Genomic DNA, 15,150 nt, shown 5'->3' on the forward strand with positions numbered 1-15,150 from the left:
GTATTCACACCTGCCTTGTTTGGTTCGATTGAATCGAACTCTAGTTCATTTCCACCCTTGGTGCGGACCTTTTGGGCAGGTGTGAATACAGCAATCGAACTCGGGTGCGGACCAAACAATCGAACCGAGACCCAGCTGAAGAGGTGTTCTCGGTACGGTTCCAAACGAACTCTGGTACGGTTCGTTTACGATGTGAACATGAACCGACCCAATTGCAAGAAAGCACTGCGCCTTTACGTTCATTTAATTATTTGACTGCTCTTATGCTCTTATGAGGATACTTAACACAACGGACATTTTGGCATAATGGTTTGTGTTATTGTTCGTTCAAGTGCGAAAGAGAATTCCATTCCGGCGCGCTGTCTGGCCACACGATACTGTTGCGCGTCTTTCTGCGCGTCGTGTGTGCATCATTGGAATGGAATGAATGAATGAGTGTGTGCATCAGGACATTCACATACAGAGCGTTCTCTTTAGTCTAATCGCGCAAAAATGCTTGACGGAACCGTCTTGCAGCACATTGTCGTCTTCTCAATCCGAATTACAACATCGTATAGAATGATGACATTGTATCATATGATACTCATTAGTTTCTTCATATTGCGTTTGTAGAGCATAACACAAAATCAGTAAGAGAACAAATATTGCAGTACGAAATATCTCCATGCTGAGCCTTTTTTTTGCACTTCCTGATTTCCCTACTTGAGAATCCTTGTCCAATGAATGGACGACCTTAGCACACGTGTGGTTTTGTTTACAAATTTTGGTTCACTTGCAAAAAGAGCAGTGTGACAGCAAACCGTACCAAACCAAAAAAAAAAAAAAACATTTTATTTGATCCGGACTAAAGCAAGTGAACTATCGGACTTTCCTGGTGTGAATACACAAGTTTCGGTGCATCATAATACCTTTTTTTTATGTCCCCACATGCCATTTAGACTTCAAATATTTGTCCATGTCCACATATTTTTTCATGTTCATGTGTTCTAAAATCACATATCACAATGATATAATCCAGCAGTCCATCCATTATATAAACTTCCCAGGCTGAATTCACTTCAATCCATAATTCATCTGCTATGACTTATTAATGTCTCTTTTCACAGAGAGAGACAGAGAGAAATCAACAAATCCTGAGGAGCTCAGAGCAGAGGATGGATAAAAGAACAGTTTTTGAAAAGACATTGATTAGATTAACACCCTATATAGCTAAAAGTAGGCCTATGTGAACACCCGAGCACTGTGTCCACATGCTTGACATTTCATTTTAAAAACACTGGCATTGATATGAAGTTCTCTCTTCCTTTGCTGTTACAGCTCCCACTCTTCTGGGAAGGCTTTCCACAATGTTGGAACACGGCAGCTGGGATTTGCTCCCATTCAGACACGGTAAAGTCAGGCACTGATGTTGGGTGATGGGCCTTGGCTTGCAGTCTGCATTCCAATTAATCTCAAAGGTGTTCAGTGAGGTCCAGGTCTGGGCATTGTGAGGACTAGTCAAGCTTCTACTTCAGATTCAGTAAACCATTTCTGTATACTCGTCTCCACCAGACAGTAAAAAAAACGGCTAATGCCTGGTTCAAATTACATGATGTTAGCCCGATTTTGGCACGATCCGTTTTACGTAGGGTGTCGTGGGGATTCGTAAACGACAACGGGCGTCGGGACGCAAGATTCGATCGTTTCATCTCATATAGTGTGTCACGACATCACGCTAAAAAAACAAGCATATGTTATGCTACATGCAGTGGCGGAGCCAGGATTTTTTCATAGGGGTGGCCAGGCAAGGGCCAGCAACCAGTCTGTGGTGGCACAGAAATCTGAATTATTTTATCATAAAAAAATTATTTGATAATGTATTGGACTGTTTTAGTGCCTACACAACTGAATAAAGTTCATTTGTACTTAATTGTAATTGAGATAGTAGTGTATTAGGAATCATGGAATACTGAGTGAATTTTATATTTTTTTTATTATTACCCACAACCTCATATTAAAATTAATTAAATAGTAATAAAAGGGCACACACTATAGCTAAAGTTCAACTTGCTCAGTTAGCTTGGTTCTGGTTCTCAAAATCTCCAATAGCTTGTTCTACATTGTTGCATCTTCATGGATGAGATAACATGCAGATAAATACTGTAGTCCAAAGATTATTCAACCTTCAATGCGTTTTATATAATCAATGAACTCTTCAACCAATTCTGAGTTTGTCAAAAAAAAGTTTAACTTTCTATATTAGTTGTCAAAATAAATAATTGCAACAGTTCTATCATACCTAAATTAAAAAGGAAAACAAAAGTTCTCTTTTGAATCCCCATGTGCAAGAATGTGAACAAGGCGTAAGTCAACAGTTAATGTAATGTTGCCAGAATGTAAAATTAGTTATTTTATTGATTTAAAAATTATCCATTTTTGTTAGTCCTTTACAAATTAACGCAAAATGAATTCCTAGTATGCACAGTGCTCACATTTATTTGGACTTTAAAACATTACATATCAGTTTGTGCCTTATATTGTGATCTCAAATAGCAGAATATTTTAATCCAGACACATGTGACTCATATATAACAAATACATGCATGCAGTTTTGACAGCTTTAATCGCCTTTTTGATTCTTACATGAGTTAATTGACGACAGAACTACGGCTACAACACGCCGCATTTGCGCGCGAGCACAGTACAACGGCTGTCAGCCGTATGACAGAAAAGTTAGTTCGTTTTACTGACATTTGGCCTGACAACATCTCATCTTACCGAAGATAGCCAACTGAATAAGGACAATGCCCTTTTCTCAGCATCGGACAGAAGTGGGACAAGCTTTCACACACATCTTCTAAAATAAAAGTAGCATCAGAAAAAAAGAGAATCACGTTTGTGGTTGACTGCACACTATTCGACTTACTCAAAACGTTCTTGCAACCCACCAGTTGAGAAAGATTGACTCTATATTTACTATGTGCATATCACTGTCTGATGTTCTGCTGAAGCTCATTCGGCACTTGCACATTTCCGCACTCGTTTGACTTGCGCCTGGCGCTGAGGAAAAGTTGGAGTGTGCATCTGAAAAGTCTCACGTTTTTTGTGGTCTTAAAGAGATGGTTCAGCGTTTTAAAAAACGCAATTTTTGTCAATAAAAAAAGAGACAGAAACAGCAGTTGTGAGAGGGGTGGCCAAGCTTAGTCCAAGGGTGGCCACGGCAACCCCTGGCCACCCCTAGCTCCGCCAGTGGCTACATGTCATTTTTTTTCCGGTCCTCCACGACGGGTTCCATCAAGAGAGAGTGAGTGAATGAGTGAGTGAGCGATAGTGAGTGAGAGTGTGTGTGCGCGAGTGAGTGAGTGAGCGAGAGTGTGAGTATCGTATGTGAGTGAGTGCGTGTTCATGGGTTTCATCAGGTCCCTTTCCACAGGTGTATAAAATCAAGCACCTAGATTATGAATGCAGACTGCATTGTGCTTGATTAATACACCTGTGGAAAGGGACCTGATGAAACCCATGAATATGTGTGTGTGTGTGTGTGTGTGTGTGTGTGTGTGTGTGTGTGTGTGTGTGTGTGTGTGTGTGTGTGTGTGTGTGAGACGGCACATGATGACTGGTCGGAAAGCAATTGTGCAGTCTGACATAGTTCTTGTCCACAACACGACAAGATTTTAGGAGTCAAAATCATGTAATCTGACACAGTGACTATCGTAACAGACAAAAAAAATTGTGTAATCTGAACCAGGCATAGCAGACAAATGGCTAGTAGGCTAGTGATAGCAGCGGCAATCCACCTTTCACTCAAGTGGCCACATCCTTAATTATACAGAACTTTAAGACTTAATATAATTTAAACGGATAGTACCAGGCTGTTAACATATTTTTTTACTGCTGTAAAGTTGGGCATTTTAGCACGGGATTGACTCTCTTTTGGAGCATGTCTCTAGCGGCCAGTCGATGAATTGCAGTTAAGTCACTTCCGTGTTGGATTCAAGAGAGAGACGGGATCCCGGTTGCCGCTTGGTCTCCACCTATTGGCCAGAGCCATAGAGAGAAAGAGTTCCGACACTCTTTGATGTCGCCGCTATGGCTGTCACGTGGTTCATGTAAGCCCCAATAGTTCCAAAACATACGCTGGCTGTCATGTTCTTCTATGGGACAGACAGCAGCGATTGCATTATTGAACGGTAAATATAAAATAAAACACACACCCAAGTACTTTTTCAGCTGTTATTGCATTATTGCATTTTGTTAATGTCAGTTTTGCATTTGGAGAGGCAACATTTCACTAGAATGTACATTTCCTGAAGAAAATGTGGGTGGTGCTTGCAGTGGCAAAACTCGCCAATCGGTTGCTAGAGTGTGGTACATGATTGCATACGAGCCAACAAACATGTCTGTACGGTGTTCTGGTACAAATGAAGACCAGTATAAGCATTGCAAAGGGCCTCTGATACAATATAGACGGCTGAGTTTGAGTGGTGAATTCTGCGCGTCGAGTTGTTCCAGAGGTGACGTAAGTTTCTGAAATATCGACCTCTTTTGAATTGTCAACATGTCATTTGTACATCCACAGTGTAATTATTTATATTTTATGTTGGTTTCAACCAATTTTCAAGCACTGCCTGCTAGCTAGTTAGCTAGCGCCAACTCAGCCAACACGTCACATAATGAAAAATTAGTATCCCAAAAATTCAATTAAATAAAAATTGCTATACAGGTGGTAGCGATTCATTACCGAACTAAAATGCTACCTTCACAGCTAGCGAAGTCGCGCTAGCTAACTAGCAAGCAGGCAATGCTAGAAAATTGTTTGAAACAACCAAGATAAAATATAAATAATTACGCTGTGCATATACAAATGAAGACCAGTATAAGCATCGCAAAGGGCCTCTGATACAGACAGTTGACAATTCAAAAGAGGTCGATATTTCAGCAACTTACCTCTGGAACAACTCGACGCGCAGCAATGTAAGTGAATGGGGTCCAATGCCCAAATGACAGTGTTTGGAACTAATCCGATCTTCAAATCCCAGAAGTAGGCGGTTAAAAGCGCTGCCATTTTTTACAACGGAGGTCTATGGGAGTGTCGCAACTCTTTAGGCTTGTTCGACTTCATGCAGCTCTGCGCAGAGCGATCGGCGGCTGACTTGAAGCAGTGCATGCTGGTTAGAAATTTTGTCCGACTTGATACAGCGCTGACGCCACGTGACTGTGACGTATGCCATCAAAGTACCGCGAGAGCGATTCGAGAGTAGCCGGAGAACTCAGCCAGCGCAGCTACTCAAGAGCGGCTGCACTGGGCTGCAGGAGGGCTGATGACGACACAGCTGTTCCACGATTGGCCGGATTCACCGCATGACAACGATCACGTGTGTTTCGTGTTTATTTTAACACCTTTAGTTCATCTAAAGCTCACAAATCAGTTTTTTATAACAGTAAACACTCTTTTCATGTCGTTGCAATGTTATATTGTGTCATGTTTATCAAATTAAAACTGATTAAAAAACGTATAGACTCCACTTCATTGAAAGTAGCTTACCGGTATGTTGAACTTTATTCTTGTTCAAACAGACGCTGTATGAAGCAGTACATAAAGTAGGCCTATTGAATGAAAATGTCTCTGAAACATCTGTGTATTATTTGGCAAATATTACATTTATTTCACTTCAGCTGTGGTAAAGTACGCGAACACCACGTGAGCGGTCACTACGGGAACCAGAAAGTGTCCGACTTCACGTCTCCGTTTGCAGCTCCTCCCCAAGCGGGAAGGAAGTCGACCGGAAGTTGAAGCCGGCCGCGTGCCACCATCTTGTAGCAGAACTTCACTTGCGTTAGCATTCCATTGACTCCCATTCATTTTGCCGTCACTTTGACAGCGAATAACTTTACATCTGAGGCGTTTGAAGACTCCATTTGTCCATTATTTATTTCTAAAGAAACACGACAATGTATAAAATGCTCCATTACCTTGTAGCTTATGTTATGGCCCCGTAGAAGTAGTTTTTGTAAAAGTAGGCTAACGATTGCGTCATAACCACGCGACTCTCTGTCGCACAGTAGAGAGATTACCGTATGGACAGGAAGAGAAGCTCGCGGGCAATCGGGGAGACGTGGAGGCAAAATTACAAAATAATTAATCAGAATACCTAGCAAAAGTTTCTCCTGCTTCTAGCTAATGGACAGCTCATACTCACACTCTCCGTCTCTGCAAGTTTCAGAAGGGAATGATTCAGATTTCTCATGCCACAGCTACTAGAAGACAGACGGGTTGCTCACGTCACATCTACGTTGTCAAGCTCTGTTTGAGTCGGTTTGAGTATGCGCGTCAGGAACGGAAGTCCTAAAAAAATCGCTAAAAATGGGCTTCACTTGTCTCAATTGAGTTCCAATGAGATGGCTCTGTCCACTTCTTATGCTGTCTATCCTCCCCGCCTGCACGCGGCTACTCTCGCCGATCGGTTACATCCAGCCGCAGCCGATGTCGAACACACCTACTCTCTCTATGGCTCTGCTATTGGCGTACCGATGTAGGCAGAGAAGTCATCAAGTGGCATCACTGGGGGAGGGGAATTGTCTATTTTGATTTCATGGTGACTTTAAGCTAAATCCCCACCACTGATGTGTAAACAAGCTCAAACTAATTTGTTTGTTTACTCACAACGCACATGGATGAAACAGGAGACAATTCATTACTGCTTTAACAAGAGGCACAAAAAAGGACAGAACACGAATGCTGGGACATGCTGCACATCTCCCTTCTCGTTGTTTCTCTGTTCTATATTTAGTGATGGGTCATAGTCAGACACTAATTAAAAATACAACAAGGAGGATGCATGGGCATGAGTAGGTAGGTGTATCTTGAAAGCATCTCTTCCTTTTGACTCCGGCTAGAATCAATCCTAAAATCAGAATCAGAATCAGAATCAGAATCAGAATCAGAAAGAGCTTTATTGCCAAGTATGCTTGCGCATACGAGGAATTTGTCTTGGTGACAGTAGCTTCCAGTACACATACAATATAAAGTGACAAGACAAGTGACAAGTAACATAGGTATAAATAAATAAAAAAATAGAAAAAATAAAAATAAAATAAAAATAAAAGATTATAAATTATAAATATATATAAAGTTATAAGGTGCTATAATGAAATGTCTGAGGGAATGCAACATCTGCCCAAAATGACACTTCTTATTGACAAATACCCGAGACGTTTTGCCTCTAAAACATCTCTATTTATAACATCTACAAGCTAGAAAAATCTTCCCAATAACCCAGATCTTAACAAACGGCACAGCAGAAGATTTGCCTTATGTCTTAACGACTCCATGGATTTAGATTAACAGACTGCATGTTCCCCCTTTTCAGAAACATTTCTATGAAATTCTAAAATCTTTATTTCAACTACTGTTGACGTTTCATTACTGACGTAGCTTATGTGCATGGAGTTGTGCTCCACGCTCTGCACTGGAGATAAATGAGTTTGCCTGACATTGTAAGCATACCTGCGCGAGACCGTTTACGATCAAATCAGATTAATATATTTTCCAATGACATAGCCACATTCTTTCCCAGAGCAAAACACTTTCGTTTCCTGTTGGGAATATCAACAAAATCCACCAATCTGCACTTCCTTTGTCAGAAGAGCTAACCCAAGCTGGAAATCTCGTGCATATGAAACAACTTTTAGTTCGAGAATAGATCTTCCGTCTATCAAAACTATCGGAACTCACAGGCCAGTCTGAACCCCGTGCTTTCCTGCTGAATGAGTCCGCACATTAAAAGCGTTTATGGGCTTATTCATTTCCCTTTTACCGCATAACTATCTGCGAACTTGTAGCTGCACGTATTTCTAATGGGCTTCAGCTGTCAACCAAAATAACTCCACATTAACGCGTGAAATAAGTTATCTTACCTGGCGGGTTAATAGCTGATGTTATCGCTTGCTTCGGATGTAATTTGCACATTTAGTAGTTGAACAGAGACCGGACCTTTAAACTCTGGTTATAATCGCATGATTCACTTTTCAGGTGAAAAGGCGTGGAGTTGGAGGAGGCTATGACTAGCCCTAAAACTGAAGCAGAGGTAGCCAAATCAAAGTATTGTTTCCCCTTGATATAGCCTATACACACACACACACAAATCTCCACTCTCACTTGAAATCGTGGACTTTCACTGAAGTTACATTGTAACTTTACTTAATGAGGAGTTAGTTATTTTATGGGTTTACTTATGATTGTCCTTTTAAAAGGCCTACAAAATCTGCACGTATTATTGTGTGACAGCACAGTTCATAAATAATGTAGTGATGTTCTCGGGGGGCTTATGAATGTTCATTATCATACCAATAATCGATCTTCCGGGGGAGCAGTGTCTCCACCTAGTGGGTATTGCACAGATGAGCACGAAGATTGACAGTTGACAAGGTCTAGGCTATAGTTTTAATACAGTAGCTTTAAATATTTTTATTATAACTGTTGTAAATGTAAAAACGAAAAAAATCCAAATCCTCACACAATAAATTAGGTAGAAAGTGAGAAACTGGTAACATTAAGAATTGTGACTTTTTTTTATTTTCAAATTATTCCTCACATGCATAATACATTCTTAGATGCAGCGGTCAAGATGAAACACCATTAGATGGGTGATAGAGAGAGTATTGTCATCTTGAAAGTAAAGTGAAAGCAAATATATTATGATTAAAGTCATGATCCTTCGTGAAACCAAATTACACAGATTTCTCTTATATATGACCTACATATGCCAACTTATATTTCATTGAGTTAGTTCAGTTATAACTCTTGAGTGTCAGATTTAAAACACTTTATTACACCGCTAGCCAAATGGGAGGAAAGGACATTTTGAGATTTGGTTAGGCCACCTTTTCTAGGACCTTCTAGTGCAGAGCAAGTAGTGCTATCCCTAAGGAAAGCTGAATTATATGTATTATTATTATATATTATCTGCATATTTATTACATATTAGCCTAGCACTCATCTCCATGAAACTTTACGAAATAATTTAGATTGTTGAAATATCTAATTTACAAACATTACCCATCATAAACATCTTAAAGATAATTCATAAATGTCTGTAACAAACAGCAAAGTTCTTAATACGTATTGTAAATGAGAAAATTCTGAAAATCATGCACATCATAGATGTCTATACTGTATGTGTGGTGTGCTATATTAATCTGTCTATTCTATTTATCTTTCTTTATTGAGTTGAGTTGTTCGCTCGTGGGCCAGGGAAAGGTTATCAAAAACACTTTTAAATGACCTATACCATCGGCATTAAGAGCCACTGCAACTTCATCCCATGTTTTTTCCTTTGCCTGCAAGTCTTTTTAAAGCACAATTATGTGGATCATAAATAACTTTATGCTTCTCAACCTCCATGAGTGTCGTCCATTATTGTCGTCTTTTCAGGTGCACTCTGAAAACAACCGCCTGTGACCCCACGTGCTTTTGTTTACGATTGTCAGCATGATGTCAGCATGACATCTGTTCTTATTCCAATATATATATATATATATATATATGCTACACACATAATTCAATTAATCTGTAACTTAAGCTAAATTGGCAGCATAAATTATTTAAACTTGTTTTTGTAGTTCAGGCAAAAAGTTTGTTTTTGGACATTTGTTTTCTTTTTAAATTGTTTAAAACACAATAGATATAATCAATGCACTTTTGGGGTAAAACTGCTGTGTATTTTGGCCACAAACTATGCATTGTCACTTTAAAGGTGCTCTAAGCGATATCACGAGTTTTTTAGGCCAAACATTTTTTTGTCACATACAGCAAACATCTCCTCACTATCCGCTAGCTGCCTGTCCCCTGAACACACTGTAAAAAAAACACAATCTCTGTAGACAACCCAGGCTCCACAAACAGCAAGAAAAACAAACTGGCCCAGCCTGGACCACGAAACATAACGAACAGTGTTCCAGCCAATAACCGACAAGAATGATTTGGGTTTGGGTTTGGGGGTGGGGGTTGGGGGGTTAGTGCGTGTGCACATGAAGGGGGGTGTGGGGAGTGGAGGAAAGAGAAGCATAAAGAGCGAAGTTAGCTAGAGCAGTGGTTCCCAACCTTTTTTTGTCTGAGACCCCCTTTTTCCCAAGAAAATATTTTAGGGCCCCCCTTCACATTTAATGATATTTTCGCTCTTGTAAGCTTGCAGCAAGGATGACAAAATATGTTGTTTTCAAACAAACGGTATGTTTACTATAAACAGATATGTTTATGCACAAATAATAGCCTATAATATTGAAAATACAATAACAAAAACATTAGTAGGCCCTTTGTAATTTAAAAATGTAAGCCTAGGAGTAGCCTATAAATTTGCCCTATTTAAATGCAATAAAAAAAATATCAGTATTCACACTTGTGTGTAGGTAAAAAAAGAATGAATATAGGCTATTACTAAATGACTACTGTCTGGGACCTCAATACTTGCATGTTATTTGTGAGGCTTTATCAATGTGAGGCTTTATTTTTTAGGCTTTTGGCGCTATAGCGAGCGATAAAAACGTTTATTAACAGAATAATGCGTCTTTCGGAAGAACATTGTAGCCGGAACTACTTCTCTCTCTGTGTGCGTCTATGACGAGTCACGCAGGTACTGGGCTACTCCGCAGCGGCAGCGATCCGAACCAGGGTAAAATAGTCCCAAATGTAATCACTTATTATAGGTGTACCATAGTGATTCAGGATAAGACAAAAACACGGTTTGGAAAAAACATGGATTCATGATGAACTCGCTCATTATAAACATTTTGAACAGAAAAAAGTTAAGGACTTTTATTTAATGCAAATTGCTCAAAACTTTTCAAATATGACGCAACCCCCCACAGAGCTCACTGAGGCCCCCTTGTGGGCCGCGACCCCCCTATTGGGAACCGATGAGCTAGAGGAGAGATGTCCTAGACAACGACAACGACTAACGTTAAAAAATTATATTCTTGAAAATTTTGATATGGCCGACACACGACCAAAGAGACGACATTCCGATGAACAAAGAAGAGGGAAAAGGAGAAGGAATGCGCGAAGTCCCGAATTTACATCGGAAAAGCGTTCAAAAGGTGGTGAGACCTCCGCCTGCAGAAGGGCTTCCAATCTGAAATTCAGGTGGCTCTGTTTTTGCTGGACAAATGGGTAAATCCAGTTTGGTTTTTCTAAATGGTTCATGACTGTTTCAGGAAGCAGAGAAGGGAGGGGGAGGGGACGGGATGAGGAGGAGGAGGGAGGGCCGAGCTAGCGGCAAGAAGTGACTTCACCCAACATCGCTTAGAGCACCTTTAATTCAGCGTAAGCGGCGCAGCAAATATAGACTTGGCGCCGAAACGATCGCGGCACTGCTGCTTCTGCTCTGCTCCTGCTACGCGCTGCCGCGTCGCCCCTGCGTGCGGTGTGAATGCTCTTATTTGTTATCACGGGCGCCAAAAAAAATACGCGCTGCTTACGCATTGCTTAAAGCTGCGTTCACACTACAAGCGACTTTGTCGCTACATGTCGCCAGTGGCTGGCGGTGAGGTCGCTAGTGGGTGTTCCCACTACTGGTTGCCTAGTAATGTTTGTGAGTGACATTCACGGATGTTACTCCATGTTGTAGACAACAAATCTATTTTCTTGCCGCTACAAGCTAACATTTTGGAAGGAAAAGTCTAAATATAAATGGAATCAGTACATAAAATGCATAATATTAAAGATGAATGAAGAAACAGCGAGTGCTCTTTGCTATCGCAGCTATTTAACTGCAGCCAATGGGCAAATACTGGTCTTTCTGAGTTCACGAAATCATTCAGGCTCAGAGTCAGCACGGTGAGTACCACTGTATGTACACAAAAACATATAATAAATTATTGGATAGTTTCTGACTGCTAAAATAAACTTCTCATTCATCTTGCCTCGGTCGGACTCGGCACTGAAGAGTGACGGATCACGTGTACTCCACTGACTTCACTCCTATTGGTTGTCGCTCCCGAAAGTCGCTCTTCATTTGCATAAAGTTGAACAGATCTCAACTTTGTCGCCTCGCTGGACACGCCCCATCCAGTCGCCAACGGTCACTGTCGCGCGTGTCGCCGGAAGTCGCCCGCTCCCCATTGAAATGAATGGTATCGTGACGCTTTGTCGCTTCTAGTGTGAACGGGGCTTTATGGTGTGTTCACACCAAACGCGAAATGTATATGGGTGGTTGACATATTTTCCTAAAAAAAAGTCTCAAATGTAAGTCATGGAACTCATTGGGTTATATTCTACCAACTCTTATATTTCCAAATATATATTGTGGTCTTGTAGATTTTGTCCTGAAATTTACATTTATTCACTAGTTTACTGTCTTAGTGACTAAAATTGTCATATGGTGTGACATGAATGTTATTGTGTATTAAATTAAAAAGGGGTATAATGTGATAATGTAAGTCAATTTATCCTGATTCTTTATCATTACTATATAAAAGTATAGCATTTCTTATGTGCAAATATGTTACATTTTGCATTATTTTACTTTATCAACACTCATAGAAAGACATTTACTCGTAATCTTTCAATATACTTCAAATTAATTTGTCAATACCTTGTTATAAAAGTACCAAAATGCTTGTAACCTTTGCTGGCACTACTCCCCATCTGTCACATTGATGATTTTATGATTAATAACCAAAAAGCCTTAATTTCTTTCAAAATTCTGAATGTTTGACATGGTGTCACGCCATATGATGTCACACCACACAACAATCTGTAAGCAAGAATCTATATTAGCTGCATTTAACAAACAACCAAACTTAGTTTGACAAGTTTGGTTGTTTCAGTTACAGCAAAAATCATTGTTTCAGTTACAGCAAAAATCACAAAATTGTTTAAAACACTGAGTTCTACTCAAAGTAGCAAAGAATCATATGTTTATAACACATTCATTAATCCACTTACTGTATTCATTTGATGTTACACTTTTTATTTTAATCTGCTGAATATTACATGAATTCTAATAATCTTTAGTAAATCATTGAATTTTTTATTTATTTAATGCATAAATTCATTTCAAAATGAGGATGAGTAAAACATGCAATGACCGAACAGCAAGCTGATGATGTATAATTTCCTTGTTCTTTCTGTATTCGCCATATCTCGCCATCTACTGAAATCTACCTCAAACTGAAAAAAAATAAAAAAAAATAAATGAAAAAAAAATAAAGGGAAACATTTGAGTGACAAAATGCTGTAGTTTAACATGGATTCAGCTTGAAAATGGGATAGGGAAGTAGGGATTCACCAAATTGAGTTGGTGTATAGATATTAAATGTGTGAATAGGCTAGTATAGTATCAAAATGTGTTAAAAGGATGAAATATTTAATAAACTTAACTATTAGCTACACACTAAAAAAAAAGGTTCTTCAGGGGTTCTTTGCGGTGGTTAAGGTGCTATATAGCACCACTACCATTTAAAGAACCTGTTAAGCCCAGTTTGGTTCTTCAGCGGTTCTTTAGCGGTTCTTTGGGGTGGTTAAGGTGCTATATGGCACCATTACCATACAAAAAACCTGTTAAGCACCTACAGTTATTTAAAGGCTCTCTTAGTCTCTTAGTTTAGTTGGTGATAGGATTTGAAAAACGACATTAAAATATAGTGATTTTCCTGAATACAAGTCCCGCCTATATATATTCCAGGGCCCCCACACAAGACTTGTTGACCACAGAACATTTTTTTACAGGATTTTGAATCTTTTAAGCCACGATTTGGTAAGAAATTAATTATCCATCTTGTAAGTAATTGTCATTTAGGAGCATATTGACTCATCAATTGTAGTATCTGGCATGATAATGGGCCCTACTACCTCAAATGTAAAAAAAACTAAAAACGTAAATGGTTCTATATAGCACCATTTGACAAATGTGCTATAAAGCTTCTTAAGTGCCATATAGTACCAAAAGAGGTTCCCCTATTATTACGAGCCAAAGAACCACTGTTGGGTACTGTTGAGCACCATTTTTGTTGAAGCAATTATAAACAACCAAGGTGCTATATGGCACCTCTTATGGTTCTACATAGCACCATTTGACAAAGGTGCTGTATAGCACCTTTAAAGATAGGTGCTATATGGCACTTAAAGTGGTTCCCCTATGATTACAAGCCAATGAACCACTTTTAGTGCTATTTAGCACCATTTTTGTTTAGAGTGTATAAAATATGTATCTAAGAGCATTATTGATGTATTTAAATGGAAGACGCGATTGAGGCGAATATCGAGCGTTCGCGGCAAACGCGTCACCCAATTCACGTCATTCGCGCCGCCAGATAAGTATTTCTGATTAAATGTATCCTTGGTGAGCATTGAGATACTTTTTTCAAAAACATTAAAACTAGGGTAGCCTACAATATAGACAATATATCAGCCATATCGGTATCGGCTGATATAGGCTAATGTTTAATGTCCCCATGATAGGCTCGAGGCTCGATTAGAAAATTTGGCCTATATATTAAAGCCAATAAATAATGGATTATTTCCTTCAGCTGAGACACTTCAGATGAGCACTTTTGGTCATGATGGTTTTGAATTGTTTGAAATATGATTGAAATCACTTAAAAAAATTAAAATAGAGTGTCATATAGGCTACATAAAATTATAATAAGAACATTATAATTGTGTGCATGGGACATGGCTTTTGTCTTTGTAATCAGGTTCTCAAAATTAATTTAAAAATTTGAATTAAGTTTTATCGGCCAATATATCGGTTATCGGCTTTCAAATATAAAGAATGATCAGTTATTGTATTGGCCACATTTTTCATATCAGTGCATCCCTATTAAAAACTCAAACTTTTAAATGGTATAGTGTTAACTGATATTTTGGTGTGACAGCAGACAGCTCAAAGGGTTTAAATGCAGCAGTAGTCCTCTCACTGGATGATGCTGATAAGGTGCTTGGTGCTGAGAGCTCTCCTAATCCCAGTGTGGGTCCTGATGAGAACCTTCCTCCTGCCCAGCCATGATAACCAAATGCTCCCTGTTCAAAAAAGAAAAAAGAAACGACAACCTTAAGGAAATAAAAAATTATAACGTGAAAAAATTATAATATTATGTAGATATTTTAATAATAATATGCAAGAGATGACTGGCTATTTGTTTCAAATTACACTTATATAATTCATAATATAT

The 15,150-nt window shown here is 39.2% G+C and overlaps 1 protein-coding gene across 1 annotated transcript in view; it reads right to left on the minus strand.

Moving 5' to 3' along the window:
- Window positions 1–8,129, minus strand: part of klhl5 (kelch-like family member 5) — a 77,713-nt gene extending 69,584 nt beyond the window's left edge. Inside the window, exon 1 of the mRNA XM_082164424.1 lies at window positions 7,897–8,129. The gene's annotated coding sequence lies outside the window, so the exon portion shown is untranslated. The remainder of the gene's footprint in view (window positions 1–7,896) is intronic.
- Window positions 8,130–15,150: the final 7,021 nt, after the last annotated feature.

This window comes from Leuciscus leuciscus, assembly GCF_965113295.1.
Source record: "Leuciscus leuciscus genome assembly, chromosome: 3".
Classification (NCBI taxonomy): domain Eukaryota; kingdom Metazoa; phylum Chordata; class Actinopteri; order Cypriniformes; family Leuciscidae; genus Leuciscus; species Leuciscus leuciscus.